This window comes from Protopterus annectens, chromosome 6.part1, assembly GCF_019279795.1.
Source record: "Protopterus annectens isolate FY-2018-M chromosome 6.part1, PAN1.0, whole genome shotgun sequence".
Lineage (NCBI taxonomy): Eukaryota > Metazoa > Chordata > Ceratodontiformes > Protopteridae > Protopterus > Protopterus annectens.
Genome location: NC_056738.1, coordinates 412,364,348 through 412,382,463, shown reverse-complemented (window position 1 = coordinate 412,382,463; position 18,116 = coordinate 412,364,348). Strand labels below are relative to the sequence as shown.

Below are 18,116 nucleotides of genomic sequence, written 5' to 3'. Positions count from 1 at the left end.
TAGTCACATCACTTTTGTAATAATAAGGACAGATTAGTTCTGTCTGGGTAGATCATTATTAGTTCTGTCTGGGTAGATCATTATGATAACCATTTGAAATGATGAGACTCACAATGCCATCTCCCAGAATGTGCAGACTGAAATACTTAAAGTGCAGACTTGTATCTACTATGCTTGAGTTTCCCATTTCTTGAAATGTTCCCTTTTCTATGTATGGTAATCTAAGAAACTGGTACGTTTGGGCAGTGTGGTGGTGCAGGGGGGAGAGGCTTGCCCCTCTTTTGAAAAACAAGTTTAAAGTAGAACAGTGTTGTTTGAAATTTGCCTTTCTCATTTTTAACTTTTTTTCTGGATTTTGGGACTCTGCATTGCAAGTCATGATATTTCAGTATGCAGCTGACGGCATTAATGAGAAGCATGGAGTTTATGATTACCAATGCAGTTACTGAGTTTTGCCTTAAAAGTTTGCAGGGAGATATTCTGATGTTCAGAAAGAGTCTATACCAAAAGTGGAGGGATACACTAGGTAGGAAAATTATAATTCCAGAAGGTCTTGTTAATCTTAAGAGTTGAGGTTTACGTCCTTGGAGTTGGTATTAGTTGCCAGTTTGATCTATGAAGGTGAAGTAAGTTGAAAGATAAGGAGTCATAACTACTTTTGTCATATACACTGCACATTTCTAATCCGAAGCTTCTAAACTCCTGAAGAAAGTCAGATAATACATCTGTTTCATTATTTATATAATTATTTATTGACTTTTGTATACCAGGAAAGTCCAGCTGAGTGGAGGGCTGAAAAGCTCCATTATACAGGCATCATGGATATCATTTGCATAATTTCATCTTTTACAGTCAGTTTTATTCATATGCATCAGTTTGACTATTCACACATCCTTGATATTCATTACATCATATACAATCAGGTTAAAATAAAAATAACAGTTACATGGGTTGTATATAAATAAAAATGCTTTAAGATAAAGAGTTAGAGCAGTCCAAAGAAAGGAAGGAGGGCAGGAGGAACAAGGAAGATGAAGGAGATGAGATGGTAGAGGAGAGGACAGTTCTGATAACACTACATTAAGTTTTGTGCAGCAGAGAGTTACGGCATAAATTCATAAAGCAAATTAGTATCAGTTTAACCAAGGGTGGTGCAGGCGTAGAACCATTTATCTATCAGGTTTTGCTTCAGTTGGCATTTAAAGTCTTTCAGGTTGCAGACTGTCCTTAAGTGTAGTGGGATGGTATTCTATCTATTAGCAATGTAGTGTGGCTACAGGAAGCATCCGGCATTGTTGTTGGGTTTAGTTATGCAGAGTAATGATTTGTCAGTGGAGGTTAAAAGTCTCTTAGTAGAGTAAGGTTGAATGATGGAATGAACAGATGAGAATTTTTCAGATTTGTGAAGCAGTTTGAAGGTTGTAATTAACTGTGAGTATGAGAAAATTAGTTAGTTAGTTCTAGTCAGTTTATTTGTTTTACAGAGAGGCAATAATGTGTTCTATATTGCTGGCTGGTTGTTGCAAATTTGGCTATTGTATTGTTCTAGTTTGGATGATTGAGAAGAGCTGAGATTGCTTAGGAGAGGCATATAATAGGGCGGGGAGTAGAAAAGAAGTGGCTATGTTTTGTCTAACAGAGTCAGTAAGATAATGTTTTACTTTCTAGAGGCAGCTTAGCTTTTGGTGTACATACTTTATGGCTTGCTGAAGGTGGAGATCTAATTTCAGGTGGTTGTCTATGATCACACCTAATAGTTTAGTGTGGGGCAACAGTTCTATATTTGGTTTTGTTGGATGACAATAAATTAAAAGGAATTTTTTCTAAAATGAGAAGGATTTCTGTGTGAGTATTTGGAGAGTGGAGTGTCCTAGCAGCACTACTTGAGTGGAATCATTAGCAAATTGAACTATGGTGGCCTCTTTGGGTGCTGTTGCTGATAAGCAAGTTAAACATTAGTGGTCCTAGGATGGATCTTTGTGGGGATCCAATGGATATAGGAAGGAAAGAGGACTCTTGGGCAAGTCCTGACCCATCAGATGTGGATCCATGTCACAGAAGGGTTTTACGGTGGGTTTTAAGGTTCAGCTTACCATGATGACAACCAGAGTAAACTGTCTTCCCTTTGCCCCATATGTGAGACCCTTGTAACCTCACAAAGGATCATGTCCTACTTCAGCTAGTGATGTACATCAACTTTCATTGAGGAATCACTCTAAATAATAATGGCTGCTGTCTTTCTATGCTGCACTGCATACTGCAGAACAAGGGGGAGAAGTTTTAGGCTTTGCATGCATACAGGATAAGAATATCTCATGCTGTAAAAAACAACATTGTAAATGAACTTCTAAAAAATTCAAGGACCACGAAATGTTCTCACTGCACGAACCAAGGTTACATTACGACAGTAAAGGCCACTGGGGCAAGTATAACTGGAAAGTGTGCCAGTGTAAAAAAATGCTACCTCATTACTGAGAGGCAGAAAACTATGGCAGAGTTTAAAGGCTGTAATTAACACTGAAGAAACATTCCAAAAAAAGATGTCAGTTCACTGGTAAATGGTGATGGCAACCCAGGACTAGGGGACACTTCATCTTCTGAGGTAGGTGACACTGGGGGTTTGCATTGAAGATAATCACAGGTCTGGAGACTCTACTTGAATGATAGTTACTACCTCTCACCTTCTAAGATGTGGAGCACACCAAATGTAATGAAATACTAAGCATGAATGGTGAGGACACAGAAAGTACAGCCACACCCAATGTAGCTGAGAAAGAAAGGCCTTTTTTGCTTGAAGGAAGTAGTTCAAAAGAGCTCTTGTCCTTCCCTGGGTATCTCAGCAATGCATATCACAATCGCCCATTCTGCATGTGCTTTCCCATTAATCCGACATACTACAGAGGAATAGATATGCCATCACTCAAACTATATGTCAAAAATGCATTATTGTATCTTTGGGAAGTCATTTACTGCTGGAAACTACCACATTGACAATACACCTTAAGATTTGACCCAGTTGTTTGGGATTTGGGAACTTATGTGGGCAGTGACCTAATCTTCAACCAACATCTGACTATTATCGTAAGAAAGTCCTTCTATATTGTACAAATTATAAACAAAGGAATTGTTTCTAGATCTAGGGATGTAATTACCTCCTTTACTCAGCCCTCATTAGGCAAACCATTGAGTTTAATTACCTCTTTGACATGTATCTTTCCAGAAACATGCAGCAACCAGAACACCGAAAGAGATTCCGTACTAAAAGTACACAAGGCCTAAACAATATGTCCTATATACATCAACTTAAAGCCTTTCACTGTCCTCAGTATCCTACAGGCTGCTAAAAGGTAACCTGTGTCTAGCATACAAGGCATCCTTTGACCCAGTGATGATGGATTTGCTGGACATTAGCAAGTCAAATGTCATCAAAAATACACATCCTAGGGATCTAAACCTCTTCTGCAATATTTTTTATTTTTTGTATTTATTTAACATTTGTTGACCGATGAATGTCCTAGGTTCCAGAGAGCCAATATCGACAGAATGGTGTGGATAAACAGGCATATCTCACAGAGGATGCCACTGCTCTGGGGCAGACTCCCCATCAACATAAAACAAAGCTCATCTCTGTCAAAATCTAAGCACAACTTGGATCTATGGATGGGAAACAGAAAATTTACCCCAGAACTGCTTCCTGTACTACTAATGGAGAGAGGAAGCTCCTAAGTTCTTTATTCCATGCATGGGTCCCCTCAAATTATCGATGGCACAATCCCAGTTATTCTTGTTAGGTAAAAGTCAAAGTAAACATTATTGTCATTTCGACTACACAAGGGTAACCTAAACTAAATTGTGTGCATCAGGGTCAGTATTGATATGATAATTACATACATACAAATTACATGTAGTACATGCAACATACATAACATTAACCTTTAGTTAGACTATTTTACTACATACTTCTATAAATTACTATGTCTTCAGTTTTTAGCAGCTCAGTGATTATTGCACATTTACTTATTGCATACTTAATATGTTAAAATACCAGATAAACATTGCATTTCATTTTCACTGTAAACAGATAACTATGAATGAGCATCTCATAATTTCTATTGCACCATAATGGTTTGACAGACACAAGACCTTGTCAGTGACTAACATTCCTGAGATTCCTTATAGAGTTGAAGAATATAATCACCTGTGGAAACAAACTGTTCCTGAACCTGATTGTTTTACAACGCACACTGCGGTATCATTTGTCAGACAGCAAACTTATAAACAGACCATTGGCAGGGTGTGTACAATCACTGGCTATTTTCATGACCCTGTTGTAGCTACATGTTGTATATAGACCATGTATCACTGGGAAGTCGGAGCCTGTTATTCTCTCAGTGACCTTCACCATCTTTTGTAGAGCTTTTTGATCTGCAACTAAACAGTCTCTGTACCACACCATGAAATTGCTAATTAGGATGCTTTCTATGGCACCCCTGTACAAGGTGATAAGGATGAACGGTGGTAGATTAGCTTTCCTTAACTTCCTCATAGAAATAGCATCTTTGACAAGGTTGAACTAAATAATAATGGTTTCTATTTTTGTGGGGAATATTTTAAGCAAACATGTGGAATGGCTATGGGAGCCAAGTTTGCCTCTTCAGATGCTAATTTATTTATGGGACAGATAAACAGGAAGTATTGTATAAGGATCCATATGTTTAGATTCCATTATATTTTATAAAAGATACACAGATTATTTTTTAATAGCGAGGGGGGGGTAACAAGAATTAAAAAAATTTTTTTAAGAGAGCTGAGAATAATAACTTTGGGTTGAGGTTTATTTTTAATAGACAGGAAGACAAAATACAGTATTTAGATATAGAGATTTGCATTGTAGATGGGAAATTATGGACTACTTTACTTAGAAAACCAACTTCAGTTAACTCTTCTTTTTGTGTGCCACTAGTGCTCATGCATTGCAGTTGATGGAGTCGCTACCTTATGTAGATTTTTTTTGCAGGTAAATTCATTATGTTCTGACTAGGATGAATTTATGAGAGCAGCAGGAGAGGTGGTGAAGAGATTGAAAAATAAGGGTTATGATGAATGGCTTTTGCAAACACCTTTAGATAAAGTTAAATGTAGGACTAAACAGTGGAAAGTAGTCACAATAAAAAAAATAGTGAGAATGAAATAAAGGAAGTTTATTTTGTTACACAATCTACCCCTTTTATAGAGAGAGTGGTTAGTATTTTAACGAAACACTGGGATATTATAATGACAGATGAAATTATGGGGGAAAAATTACATTGTACTTTAAAAGTGACCTTTAAAAATTCTACCAGTCTAATGCATAGGTAATACATACAGATGCTTGGTATTTTATTGAGAATGGCATTTGTAAAGGCTGTTGTGTTTGTAAATATATAGATGAGACATCTATTCACATTATAACTAGAGTGATTTTTTTTCCAGCTAAAGTTTCTAACTGCTACATTAAGGCAGTATGAAGTGTCCCTGCAATAAGTAGTACATAGGACAAACCATTTATCCTGGTAGAAAACGTATTTTGAAACATCATGGGGACATTTGTAATAAGTCCCATAAGAGCCCTTTTGCCATACATTTTGAAAAAAACATACTTCAATGTAACTGGATTGAAATATTTTATAATGTATAGATGTAACAATGATTATTTATATGTAATTTTTCTTAAGTATTATTACAAAAAAAAAGGCCTTGTATATTTTTAAACATGCTACTTTTCATAAAGGACTTCATAATGAATTAATAAATGATTAAATGTTTGTGTAATCATTTAATTAATTAATGGTTACAGTAATTTTATCAGTTCCTAAGGATTTCATTCTGTATTTATTAGTGATGTTTAAAATGTATCTTTAAGAACAAGTAGAATGCTAATTAGCTGAGGTGCTAGTTCAGCATTATTATTATTATCATTATTTTATTTTGAATAAAAGTTGCATTTATGCCTTAATTTGGGATTAAGCGTTGACTTCTGAAGTTTCTGTAATTATAATTTGACCCTTGGTGAAATAAGTGATATAAAATGTTAAACCAACACCATGGATCACCCTTAAACTAGAGAAAGCTTTTGTCTTTATATTTACTCTGTACAACAAGTAATTTTGTGACTCACTGTATGGGTAAGAGGAACACTGACTTATTTGCAGGTCATCTTATCACGTAGTTTCTTCAGAGTAAATCTTTCATAAGTTAGAAGTCACTGCTTCCTTTCCTCGCCAATGCAGACATCGGGTCTCGGTGTCTAACTCTTCTCTTAGAAAAAGGCAACTCATACCAATAGTATTCAGTGCCTGTTGCTGTCTCTGCCCTATTTAGTTTTTCTTTTACATTTTTTCTTTATGAACCCGATGAATAGAAACCTCATTTTTTTTTTTTGGCTTACAGCTTCTGTATCTTGGTTCAATATGAATATCATTAGGTCTCAGTTTAAAGTTGCCTTGTTTTTCAATATATATATATATATATATATATATATATATATATATATATATATATATACACATATGTTTTTCCTCGTTTTTCTTTTTTCTGCATACTAAACACCACACTCAACTTTTTTTCTCATTTAGATTGATTCTCTCTGAAAAGGGTAACTCAGAACATATTATATTTTCAGTTTCACTTTTCAATACTTAACATTACTAGAATTCAAAACTCTGGAATGGAAGGAATTCTGGAGACAGTCTGATTCAGTAGCAAATTAACACAATCCCACGTAAAAGTGATTCAGACATGAAGTGTCTGTAACTAATTAATCACTCTTTTATTCTGAACTTTAAAATTGTAACAAAATACAACCACAAATCCTTCTCGTAGTAGATCCCACCCTTTATGCCCACAATAGGTAGAAACATATTTGTAGGCTTATTTACCGGATGGGTTCACCTTCCCACAATGAAAGGGTGGCCTGTGATAAGGATAGCCTTCTTCCTACCGCATTCACTAGTCTCAAAAGGATTACATTCTTCACACTCCTTCCACAGACCTTTAAAGTGGAAAAAAAAAACATTTCCCTTTTATCTGTTAATGTGTTACACTGGGTACCACAGCAACAGAATGAACTACCTACCCCAAACACAATTTGCTTCCCAGTTTAAGTAATCAGGTACTCTGTTACTTCCATCAATGCACACTACTTCAGCAATTTTATTAGTAAGGATTTCCTTTCTGCATATGTACTGCCTCTGTATCAATACATTGTGCTTAATTAACATTCGCAGTAGTAATGCAAAAGAATGCAGTCTTAGCCATTCTAGCATACACTTTTCCATTTCATTATGAGAAAAAGACAAACTACAAAACGTCTCAGCTATCCCCCCAAAAAACAACAGGTCTGTCAAGTAATACTTTTTTAACCCTTTTGAGGTCCTGATATTTATTCATTTACATGTCCCTAAAGGCTTTCAGTGATTCTCCAGTCAGCTGTGCTGAAAGAAACCAGCACAATCAGTTTCCTTCTGGTGGATATTCCACTCAATGGTGACATGATAAACTCCTACTTCCTCTTCCCTAGATAGTTGTGTTAGCTGTACAACTATCCTTGGTATAGCCATCAATCTGGTCACAGCCTGCATCTCTTTGACTGCACTACTAAGAAGGTATTCATCTCCGCCAAGGCAGTCTCTAATATCCATCATGTGAGGACCTATTTCCTTCAGTGTGAAGGACTAATGCCTTCTTAATACTCATTCAGAGATGATGTACTGTGCCATTACTATAGATTAGTAGTAACCAGACATTTTCTAGAATCTGGCTTCCCTACAAACTCTACCCTCACTCCATGTTGGGTGTTTCTTATAGGATAGTTGTTTAACTCTTTCAACTGTTATAGTAGACCTTACCATATCTAATATAATTACACATTGAAAAATGCAACTACAAAGTCACATAAAAGTAAAATAGTACACAAATAACAGACCAGCACTCCAGAAATGAACTATAAATATGAATTTTTAATGATAAATTCCATGCTTCAGCATAAATCCCACAACAGGCTCAAGATCAGGGTTTTTTATACACCTTTCCCAATTCCGTGAGACCTTTCAACATTTATATAAATTTTTATAGATGATACACTTACAACCAATGGCTGAATGCTATAACTTATTCAAAAATCTTGAGAAAAAAACAGAAAAATTGACCCATAGGTATATAATTGGGAACACCATATAATACTGTCATCTGTTGTCTAAAAGCTGGCATTGACCAGAAGAAACAAAAATTTATTTTATTTATTTATTTTATTTTATTTTACATTTGTTAACTGGGAGGGTCCGACTGGACACAGGTCCATTTTCAGCAGAGGACCAGGGAGAAAAGCTCCATGTTTCACTATTAGCATTTATACAGTTCTAAGCAATTGTTAAGAACAAATTTAAGTGTTACATTATTTAAAGTAGTACAAAAATGAAAATTTACACAGGATATGATGCATCTGTTAGAACGAACATTTAGTAGAAAATAAAAAAGTTTTTTTTTTTTTTTTATACATTCTCATTCACAATACATTTATACATTTACATTTGTAGAGACATATATATATATATATATATATATATATATATATATGCTCACACCAACGCATCAAAAGTATAGGTATTGAAGTAAGACCAAGATGAGAATATGAAGAGCTCTGATAAGGTTTAAACCTTTCTCAGATACAGATTATATCCTTTATCAGGTACAGATTTTAATAGTGTAGTGTACAGGTGTTAGTATGTTTTATCGTATTGTACTGATCTGAGTATGGATGAAAAAGCAAGGATATTAGCAGGGCTATGTAAGGAAAATGTTAGAAAGTAGCAGAATCCTTGCAACTGTGCATAGTTATTGTTTACCCTGGGGAGTAGCAAGAGCAATGATCATCAAATACTGCACAGTCGATAAACAATTGCTTCATAAAGTTCTTTTAGTTATAAATATTAACCAGAAAAATATACATTTTCAATGCAAATAGTATTCTCACCAAAAGAACTTCAAAGTTCTTCATTTAATTTTGGTTTCATAAAGGCTCTCAAGGAAATAATCTGCCTTTTTTCTTTTTGATCTAGCAATTCAAGTTTCTTAGACATAGTGATGAGCATAATATCCTGATCCACCTTACTAAATAAAAACTGTGCAGTAGAATGAATCAAAGTATGCTTATGTAATGGACTTCTTTCTGTTTTGCATTTTATGTCACTTTGATATCTGGCCAGTCTCAGCTTCTAGGAGAACAAAGTTTGCCTGACATAAAAACTGACACACTGGCATATCACAAGGTGAACAACCCAGGTGGTGGTGCACATGATTAGACTTCTAATTTCAAATACTTTAGAAGTGCTTATAGAAATGAAATGTTTAATTTTCACTACCTTTGAACAATACACACTGTTGCCACAAGATAAACAACCCCATATTTCCCACATTTCCTTTCTGGGTTTAACATAATCTTTCTTGCAACCTAAAAAATTGGGTTTTCAAACATTCCTCCTGCAGTAACCAATTTGCAATTTTGTCCTATTACACCTTCAAAAAATCTGTCCGCTGTAATAGTCCTTCATGAATTAGTTGAGAGCACAGTTTTTTTTTAATTTGTATAACTTAGAGTTTGAGCTCTCTCTCTACCGTTGACCTCTGCTCTTGCTATTGTGATCATATCATGAGTGTAAGCCTGTTCTTGAAATCTGACAGAAAGGGCATCGGCCTCCTTTTCAAAATGTATGGGCTCTTAAAAACTGTGACTCTGGGATGTTTTTAGAAATATGTCTTGGATAACAACTTGACACATGTTAACAGGGAGTTCTTACCAACAGGTCATGTAGTACTGATAGTGCCATCTATTGTTGTTGTGACAAATACATTTAAAAAATATGTAGCAAAAAAAATTACATTTTGCTGAAAAATTGATGTCAGGTCTATTTCTATTCAACATAGCCACAGCGCATACCTCTCAATCTGGAAACATCAAAAATCTGGACAAGGCCCATAAAAAATAAGTACAAATCTGTATGCTGATTAACATCAAATTTGTATACATAATTACGTAACCCCACCCAATCCAATGGAATTGTGGGATACCAACTTTCAAACGCAAACTGAAGAACAGACAACCAAAATATGGAACCAGAGTCCCCATGCAGCCATTCCAACGTCCCATTACCTGTCTATTTTGCCCCATTTACCATAAACACTAATGTGTGCATACTGCTTTACTTCTACAATGATTATTTGGATTTTATTTTTACATTTTATAGCACAATGCACAAACACTAATAGACATATGTTAAACAAAGCTGCTAAACAAAGCAATACTGTCTCACAATGAAAACAGACTTGACATTAAAACTTATCTGCCCTGGAAACTCACATGCATTGAAACAGCATTGAAACCCACACACCACATTCAAAGAAAATGCATCTGGCCAGTGGTGGATAAGCATTACCTTTGCTCTGTTTTCAAATCATCGGCCCCTTGCACACAAAACAAGAAACATACATGTGTTCTTTGATACACCTTCCTGACTTTATTAAATTATATTCCTTGTATAATACAGCACACTTGTTTGAGCGCATTTTAAACTTATTGTTTGAACATTTTTTCCAGTAGTCAATAAAACAAAATGCATGAACCAATAATGACAAAACTGCCCAATTCAGAACACGTCTATCATAAAAGTCTACTTCCACATCTGCACACAAGATATATATATATATATATATATATATATATATATATATATATATATTGCAAGTAGATAAATTGTTGAGTCTTCCACGAAAACATACCAAATTCTCGATAAAACACAGGTTTATTGAAGATAAAAGAGATGAGCGCTTTCGCGTGCTGGACTGCACGCTTCATCAGATCTAACACAATGAATTATTCTGAGGCTTATATACAAAAATATATTGATCAATTGATACAATCAGTCAATTAAATAATTGTATAATTAGATGGTTATTGAAGAAAATAATGCAAAGAACAAGGCAGGAAACCACTGGATAAACACTTTATATAAGTAAAGCCCTTTCTCAATACAAAACAATGCATAGAACCAGCTCTTTATATATAGGTCCAAATATATCACATGACAAAAACTTGAAATACTTTAATAAAACTTTTAAATATATATATTTAGATAGATCCATTCATATTCTTTAATTTCCTGACTTATGTTCAGTCATCCTGTCTTTAAGCCTGCAGGTAGATGTACCTGCTACTCTAAAACTAAATGTCCTACCATTGATAGGATTAGATACAGGTGTAGTCCTCTCAAAGTCCTTGTAGCATAGTGAACTCTTAGGTCCCCTCTCATATTCTTATATTAGTTCATCTGATGCCATCAAGATGACCCAATTATCAGATATAATTTTTCTAACAGCGGGTGTCCTTAAATTATATTCCTAAAGATACTAGTTTGAAGTGTATCTCCAGCAAGATCTAACTTCAAATCCAAAATGTAATAGAAGTTTCAGATACTGTCATCTTTAACTTTAGAAGCAGTTGCCCATGTAGATTTTCTGGTAGATGGATTAAATAACTGCCTGATATGAATTTCACAAATATCATGAATGCTTTAACCAACCACTGTTGGTGGGGGGGTACAACGTACTTTTGCGTTTTTTTTCCCCCCCCCTTACAGAACCACCAAAGTTTTAAATTTAATTTAAAAGTCTGGAGAAGATTTTAAATCAGTTAATGCTGATACTAAATTTTCTTCACAGCAAGATGAAATTCAAAGGGATCTATAATTAGATGGTTAACCAGCTAATTGCCACTCTTTGAAAATACATTTAAAGTGCTAGTGCAACATTGCTCAGCCCATTCTACTTAAAAACTCATGACATAAAACAAATAATAAAACATTCAGATAACATTTTACAGCAATTTTGAAAAATAAAAATATTATATAGCTAAATAACATATATAGATTTAAAAGTTCATAATAATCTATATGTAGCACCTATATGAGGATATAATATAAAGTATATAGTATGCAATAGTATGTAAACTAATGTGGATTCATTCATATCATTAGTAAATAAATATCAATACATATTGAAATATATAAAGATATATGAAAATATATAAAAATATATATAAAAATGCATAAAAATATTGAATAAAGTGCATTGTATAGAAACAATAAAATGATTGAATATATTATGACTTGTTATTAATAATGTAAAATGGAAATTACCCATAAAGCCATATTCAATGGTTTAAACAAAATGAATAAGTAAATGGAATCAAGAAACTCATTCTAAAAACATATGAATGTGAATATAAAGTATAAAAATATAAGGTATATAATTAATAGATTACACATCAATAAACATGGGATGTGTCATGACACCCTAGCTTGAATATGAAATTTGAGTGAAACATGGCAATAAATGTGCACCAAAATGACAGGAAAAAGTGAATAAATAAAGTCATCTAGAATATGTTAGATATAATAATCTATATTAAACAAAGGAACTGATAGCAACATTAAACCACCATCTCTAGTGGAATAAATTATATGACTAGATAGCCTCCAGTACTGGTTTCAAGGAGATATGGAGGTTTAGGCCTGGTGGTATATGTGCCCTAGTTCTAAAAATCCAACTTAATTCCAACCTCGCTAGGGAATTCATATTATCTCCTTGTCTTATACTGGGCATGATAACTTGTAATACTCTAAAGCTGAAGCTATGTTCTGAATGAGTGTTAATATGTTTGGCAAGTGCATTTTGATCATTCTTTTTCCTAATGTCGTAGACATGGTTGTATATTCTCTCTTTAAACTTCCTTTTGGTTAAACCAACATAAAATGCATCACAAAAGTCACAAGTAGCCAGATATATTAAGTTCATCGTGTTGCAATCAACATGAATCTTAGGGACAAATCTAAAATGACCAGATGGAAAATTGTATATTTGTGTATGTGTGATGTATTTACACATGTTACATTTCATACATGGGTATGTCCCTTTGTTATCAAAAGGCAAATTTGGAATATGACTAATCTTATTGTCATTGAAATTAAAAATTAGTTTAAGATTACTACAATTCTTAATTATATATATATATATAAAGTAGTGTAAGCCATATGCATCTTGCACAGTGTTTTGCACTTATTTTCAATTTCAGCTTTTTTTTTGGGGGGGGGGCAAACATTTTAGAAACTTGTTAGAATAAAATGTTGTGTTACCACAATGCATTTCACTGCCAAGTCTTGAACCCAAATCCCTGCGCACTACTGTCAGAGCAACATACCACTATGCCAAATCAGCAGTTTCCTGAAAGATAGAAGACTGAAACTTAAATGGCTATCATTTAGTGAATTCAGTTCTCACTTCTCACCACAGCTCTCAACCTCTTAGCACAAAAAACCTGGACAAAGCCAATAATGGGGGAATACAGCCCCAAAATAGGGACACATTTCAAATATTGATATTATAAACATAGAAATTTGCTAGAATAAAAGGTTTTATGTTACTGTTTATTTTCTGAAGAAAATGATGAAGTATGAAATTCAAATGCCTGTCATTATTTACTGAATTCAATCCTTCAGTGATTTGCCACAAAAATCCTGAAAACCACAGAGTTTATGAGGAACAGATCAAAACTATGAGGCATAAATTCACAAGTGGTGGTGGCCTGGGACTTTAGGCTCTTTTTACCCTATACCCAAGGTACAGGATTTGAGCCTGATTACCTGTAGCCACCAGGTGTATTACATTGGGGGCATTTTCACACACACACACACACACACACACACACACACACACACACACACACACGTGCACCATTGAGATCAATTTCGATAGGCTGGTGGAATACAAAATAAAAGAAAGTTGGATTATTTGGACCCCAAAAATTGGTTGGGAGGAATGCCACAGAGTACTGAAGGGTCATCATGTCATGTAAGCCAAAAGTTATATAAATGCTAGAACCACACCCTCATATATGTTGCAGGCTTATTAGTTTCCTCATTCCATATGTATAGTTCTCACAATACCCCATGAATATATCAGTATGAATTAGAACAAAACTGGCCTCAGTGGCTGTACCAGTGGTCTGGAAAAAACATTTGTTCTGAAAATGTACATCAAATGTGAAAGCAAAAAGTTGTTAAATTCAGGGTTCTATAGACCAGATGTATGTGAATATTATTCACCTGCAGTCATACCCCCTCACTTCTCTTCATTATGTTCATAAAATTCAACTACCCTCCTCGTAGAAGATGGGTCTACTTCTAAATTTTGAACTTTCACAGGTTGGAATTTGTTATGATCAAGACTATAAGATTGAACTTGAGAAAGTTTGAAATTTAAATAAAAATATATAAATAAATAAATAAAAATTAAACCAAAAAAATTCCTCCTGCACCCTCCACTCCCTGCTAATTAAATATACCAACTCCAAGATTGCACTACAGTGAGGAAAACGGTAAATATACTGTTCTGCGCTGTACGGCGATCTCCATTTAAATGGTTCGAACTTTCACAAGTTTGATGTTATGGTCTCGACCATGAGAAATTCGAACTTAGGCGAGTTTGAAATTTAGAAGTAGACCCATAAAAGACCAATAGTATCTGCTAAGGTTTTCCTTGCTGAATTAGCATTTGGATTTTTGGAAAACTAAATAAAGCTCATCTTAGACTTGACACCTAATGAATGAAAGAACACTACACATTCCTTAACAGTGTGACCATAAGTAGATTTATCAGCTTTTTCTTATGGTTACATTAACTGTCAGCTCACTATATACTAGCATCCACATCTGGAATTATTTTCTTTTGAGAGCCCGTATGAAACCAGGATTAAAAAAAGAATTAAAAAAGAACAAAAAGAAGTTTTTTGGTGTATATATTATTTATATTTTTCTGGTTAATATTTATAACCAATAGAACTTTTTGAAGCAATTACTTATTAGATATGGAATAACTGCGGTGGTGGTGCTGCGGTAGCGTTGTTGCCTCACAGTTAGACGTATGTTCGATTCTCAGTTAGAGCGTCTTCTGTGTGTCAACATGCGTGAATGGGCATTCCTTCGTTGAAGGTTGTGCGTTAGGTCTGGCAAGCCAGCACGTAAAAATCTACTGCCAATCATTAGTGGACCGGAGTTCCGCTGTGGCGACCCCTAACCGGGAAAAGCCGAAAGACAGTTTACTTATTAGATATGGAGTATTTCATTTTAAAATGTTATTCACTATTTTTATTTAACTTCTGGCCGAAAGTGGCATTTAACCACCAGATGGCAGAATTATACAGTATGCTCAAAGATATAGCAATGTTTTTTTTCTTTCTCCTGATTTTTGAATAAGCCTGCAACACTCAGCCTTTGGTTGTAAACATATGTGTTTGCAAAAGTTTATTTTCCCACAGCATAGAGAAAGCTGTATGCAAAACCCTGGTTCTGGGTCTTTTGAGGGATTCATGCTGGACCATAGAATTAATTATTAAATATTCATATTTCTAATTTGCTTCTGGAGTGCTGGTCTGTTCTTTGTAGAATTCATCCATCCAGCCACAACCCACTTTTCCCATTTTTGTTCATGGGGCATCACATCAACAGTGACAATCATCTAATGCTCACACTGCTGGGTAGCTAACACTGCTGTGATTGTTCTCCCATACCATGCACACCTACAAACAATTTAGTGTGTCCAAACTACCTAGTCCGTATGTTTGAAATGTAGGAGAAAACCAGAATACATGAAGAAAGCCCACGCAAACACATAGGAACATACAGAATCTGCACAGAAGGCGCCATAGCCAAAAAAACAATCCGGAAAACTGAGAACCTCTTTCTGTGAGGTGACAATGTTTCCTCTGCGTGACTATGCAGTCCAGTTTTTTTTTTTTTTTTTTTTTTTTTTTTGTGGAATATAAAATATGGATAGATAGCTAGATTGATAGATAGACGTTCAGTTTTTTTCATCATATGTTCATGCCATCAAATGTTTTGTAAGGACGATTGTTTTGTCAAACTGCTGGTTCATTGCAGGATGGCAGCATTTGTTTTGTGGGATTGCTACACAGTGGAGAATGGGATTTATTGCCCATTTCCACAGTTTCTGATCTTGAGGTAGGTACATGCAATTAGCAGGGGTAGGAAGTGTTGGGGTGCTTGCCCACTGCATAAAACATTTTTTCTTTCTTTTTTTTAATTGATTTCATTTCTGACCATTTGTGGTTATAACGTATGCCAATTTAGTGAGTCGGAAATGCAATGACATGTAATCAGATACAGATAAATATATTTTTTGGTATAGAAATTATATTCTTAAAATAATTTTTTGGTGCTGTACAATGTAGCTGTCAAAATCTTAATTATCAGGATAGATTGACAGTCCTCTCTGTACACAGTTTCTTACAGACTTCTTTGTAGAGATCTGTTTCTAGTCTTTTGAGCTATGAAAGAACCACCCCTTTTTAACCTCCTGTTTCTTTGTAGAACAAATGCTACTCAAATATCCATTTAAAGGAATGAAACATTTGTCAACAGATGAATAAGACTTGTTGAAATAATAGGTTCATATCCAATGTATTCCTCACCTCTGGAACAAATGTAACTGCAAGTCAAGCAGAGTAGCACCATTCCCACCTTCAAGGTAAACAACACAATGGAGAGTCAGGCACCTGGATAATCACTTCTGATACCCAAAAGTTAAAATATAAAATTTAATTTAGTGCTTTCATCCCAGTATTTTGAACTTCATCAGAATGACACAAATCACTAAAGCAAACCATTAAGTACTAACTGTTTCAAGCAGATTGGTTGTCTAAATATGCAGATCAAAAAGTCATACTAACAGGTTCCAACTTACCATGAAAGCACCATGCCAAAACATGCATATAAAATGTAAACTACATACAGAATACAAAAAATATTACATAGATAATGCAAAAAATACATGCATATTCAAAAACACACTTCAAGTTCTTAATAAAATTGTTGTAGATCACATCAGTCCCTATATAAAATAAGCTGATTTGAGCCTCAGTAGTGCACTTAAAGAAATCTGGTCATTCAGGCCAGGAAACTGAGTTGTATTAGTTTTAATCTGCCATTGACACTCTTTGTATTCTAAAAAAATCATCAGTGGGACCCCCCCCTGTACCCCAGGTAACAAAAACTTTAAAAGAATGCTCAGGGTACACGCTAATATGTTTAAGCAGGGCATTTCTTTCAATTTTGTTCTTAATATCATAAATATGCTGGTAAATACTTTGTTTTAAGGCCCTCTTGGTTTTCCCTATGTAAAAACCTTCACAGAATTGACAAACAGCAATATATATTACCCCTTTACAATAACAATAATACTTCTTGGTGGGCCTAATAGTACCCATGCTCATACCTGCTGAACAGGTGAGTGAATTTGTGTGTTTGTAGCTGAGAGTGGTATTGTATGAGGCACCCAGGGCAATAATTGGCAGCCCGTATTCTAACCTGGGCAGTAGTATATTTATATCTGTGGCTCATCTAGCTTCAAGGGTTGAAAGATGAGAGATCTGGTGAGATTATCTGGTAAATTATTTTACTACTTACTCCTCTCAGCTTAAATATTTTGTTTTTTCTTAGTGAAAAGGCAAAACGTACCTGCCTAGATGCTGTAACCTAAGACTGCAGGCTATGATGCAACTGGTAGGTTCATTCATAAGGAGCTTTCACTAGTGTCCTTAACAGTGTTATACTTACATAAGCAAAATCTTTATTTGCCATCTTTTGTTAAGCTTACCTAATACTATTTTTGAAAATGTATGCAGTCTTTTTATTTCCTTCAGCTTCCAATAAAACAAAAATAAAAAGAAGTTAAGTGACTTTTTAAGATAATTTTTGTCCCTCATGCCTGCCAGGTATTGTGTCCCTTCCATACTGTGATGCCCTGCACTGGCCCAGTAATCAAGGAGCCTCAGTCCTCACCACTAACACCATTGAGGGACGTGCAGATTAGGAGGATGACAAGTACACACACAATAAAGTACAATTTCCCTTAAGAGCACACAGAGATCACAGTCAGTCTGGGGCTGGTTTCTACCTCTCTCTCCAGATCCCAATAAGACTCCTCAGAGGCACAGCTATAGGGTTAAGATC

General features: G+C 34.9%; 1 protein-coding gene across 1 annotated transcript in view; it reads left to right on the top strand.

Annotated features, from left to right (window-relative positions):
- Positions 1 to 18,116, top strand: part of LOC122805304 (transmembrane protease serine 3-like) — a 609,068-nt gene that overhangs the window by 206,398 nt on the left and 384,554 nt on the right. The gene's annotated exons all lie outside the window — the stretch shown is intronic.